We start from the raw sequence: 3256 nt of genomic DNA, 5'->3' as shown, positions 1-3256 counted from the left end.
AGGGGCCCCTTTTCTATTTTCTAATCATGAAGGGCCCTCAGGTAAGTTAGGTAAGCACCACTGTCTCTACTATTCCAACCTCCCAAATTTCTTTGCCTTTGAGTGTGGCTATGACATCTGTGTCAATGACCCAATAGATGCCTACCCAAGCCACCAAAACAAGAATTTCAAAATCCAAAACAAAGAAAACCCCCTCTGGTTTCTCTCAAAAGAAACCAGTTGCAAAATCTACCAAAACTAAATAGGGGAGTGTGAAGGGTGGTAAGATAGGTGAGGGACAAGGTGAACATCAAAGAAAATCAAAGGATAAGAATGGAGAGGTAAGTGTACCCAAGCCTAGCCATACCATATTTTCCCAACAAACTGTGGTGACTAATAAGGAAATTAGCACAAATCTAGTTTCATCCTCCCAGAAGAATGTTACTATTGAAACAAGCTCCCAACCAGGAGCACATGCCAAGAGGGTAAGGGACACAAGCTCACCCCAAACTTATACCAGAAAGAAGAGATCCAAAACCATTGGGGATGCACAAACAGTGCAAACTGAAGCTAAAGACTCAGTCACTGCATCATCTCAAATTCAGATTAATGTGGCTCCGATAAATATGGAGTCATAGCCAAAATATTTAATCATAGAAGCACCTCAAATACCAAACTCTCCCATAAATTCTCTGGATGTGGATATGATCAACGCATTAATCCCTGATTCTCCTTCTTTAACTCTATTGGAGAAGCCAAAATCTAGTGCAAGTGAGCATCATCTTTTAGATGATTTGTTGGCTCACTTGCCAATTCTTTCAGGAACTGTTGAGACATCTGTGTCCAAGTTATCATCAATCTGCACAGACTCTATAATAGTTTCCAATCCAAACTCTATCATTTCTTCTATTCCGGTGGATATTGTCTATCCATCGGTTAGTGATTGTATCGCGATAGATGTGCCTAATAGCAGTCATCCGTCGGCTATCCTAACTACTACCCCGATGGATGTTTCTCATCCGTTGGTACTCACTACACACACTGAAATTTCAACAATTGTTATAAGTGTAGACGAGTTAGTAGTTGTACAATCACTCTTAGGACTGAGGGAAGGGAGTGAACTGAGTGAGAGGCTGTGTTGCACTCAGGAAAAAGGAGAGAAAAAGAGTGAACAAATGCAGGCTATTTATTCCAGCCTGGAAAAAGTAAGTGAGGGGAGTTCCACCTTAGTAGGTGAAGGTGAGGGTGTGAGGGTGGTGAGCCAAGGGGAGCCCTTGATGCAAGAAAAGAGAGAAAATGAGAGAAAAGCAGGTACAACTGAATGGGAAGAGCCCATTTTAAGTGAGTTAATGGATGTCAATGAGGTTGACAAGAAACAACTGATTCAACAAGAATATCAAGCTATTTTGGACTCTGTTTATTTTGAAGCTGAGGCATTTACTCACCCTATGTCAGCATATCAAGTTCTAGCTGAACATGACAATGTGGCTGCAGAAAGGATGCTAAACGTGGTGCATACAACTGCTTCAATGGAAAGGGCAAATGAAGCCATCACAGTCATGCCACCTAGAGCTGGTGATGATGTTGATTATGGAACTGGTGGTTCTGAAGAGTTCTTTGGAGATGATGATGATGGAGAAGAGATAATGGACATAGGGGGAGAAGAAGGCCCTAGTTCCAGATCTAGTGTGCCATCTTGGGCACTCTCCAAAGATTGTGATGAACACCATTTCAAGTCCACTCTCTTTCAAATAATTCAACAGACACAGACTGCTCTTCAAGCCACCACTAATGTTAGCACCAAGAAGCTCCTACAAGCACCTCAACTCTCTACAACTACATCAAATACAAGCTCTTCAACACAATCAAGAAGTCACTTTAATCAAAATAGAGATTGACCAAGTCAAGAAGGATGTCTCTGAAAGATTGGATGCTAAATTTCCAGATACAACAGTACTTGACATCAACAGACAGTTGAGGAAGAATTCTAATCTTGCATGTAACACCCCCAAATCCGGGGTCGGGGATCTGGGTTGTCACGAGTTCCATTTCCCTTAATAACACCCAATCTTAATAAACAACCAACTACTACATACTGTGACCCCACAATAAACACACACACCACAAGTTGTAGTCTCAGATATGAATACCAAAATAACACAAGTCATTTTATTCCATAATTATAAGTCATTACACCTCAAAAAGGGTTTCTGAATAAATTTACATTTCTTTTCCATTATTACAATTCATAATATACATAAGTCTAGTACATCGAAAGTTGAAAGCCTAGCCTATTGGTAGTTCCTACCTCAGCTACAACGACATCAACGCCTATAGGAAACTGCGGAACATTTCCTATCCGCTCATCAATTGGGAGCTTGGTCCTGTTCATCTTGTCTTTCTATTGTTGTTGCGATGAAAGAAGAAAGCAAGGGTGATCAATAAGCCCACCAAAATAACATGTATTGTAATTAACAATATGTGAGCTTTCTCATAGTACTCATGAAAGTCTTGGTCAAGCAGATATGAACCAAGTTTGATATCTTAATGCGACGAAGTCACAAAATATTCAGCATATATATACATATATACTTTTCAAAACCTTTGAAATCCTCTGACATGTATATAAATACATAGAGTTCCGGTTTATAACTGTATAAAAATATCGTTGTAAGGTGATCTCATATATCTAACCTTGTCTCAACATTTTTTTGGAAATCTTTGTCAAGCATAAGATAATCATTTACTAGATATAAGTTGAAAAGATGAAGTTACAAGATACTCCAATATACTTATATCTTTTTTTCCGAATACTACTTGAACTACCACCGTTTAAGGTATAAATAGTTCATCCCATAGATGAAGCTACATGATAAAACTTGTATAGAATCAATCTTTGAAATATCATCAAAATGAAATGAAGTTACGAGATACTTTATTTGGTGAAAACATCATTTTGAAAACTCGACCCTGCCAACACTCAACAATCGCCCAGCCGTAGCCTTTCTATCGAAGTGCCTAGGTAGTGTTGCAGAAATATCCAACTGGATGATGAACTCATTACGGGAGTTTGCCGCGCTAGGAAGACAACTCACGATGATCAGTCGCAGTAGTGCAACCCCACCATTTTCTACATGTAGAGGAGAACAATCGGAATTACTTGTCGACCGAATGTTGGACTCCTAAGGAATGGACCGTCTTAGCGGAACTTCCGGGCCATTTGGGCCAATATAATAAGGCTGGGCCGGCGCTACTCGACCACTTACGCCACTCCTAG

Source organism: Apium graveolens, chromosome 8 (assembly GCF_009905375.1).
Source record: "Apium graveolens cultivar Ventura chromosome 8, ASM990537v1, whole genome shotgun sequence".
NCBI classification, from domain to species: domain Eukaryota; kingdom Viridiplantae; phylum Streptophyta; class Magnoliopsida; order Apiales; family Apiaceae; genus Apium; species Apium graveolens.
Note: the sequence above shows the minus strand (reverse complement) of the source record.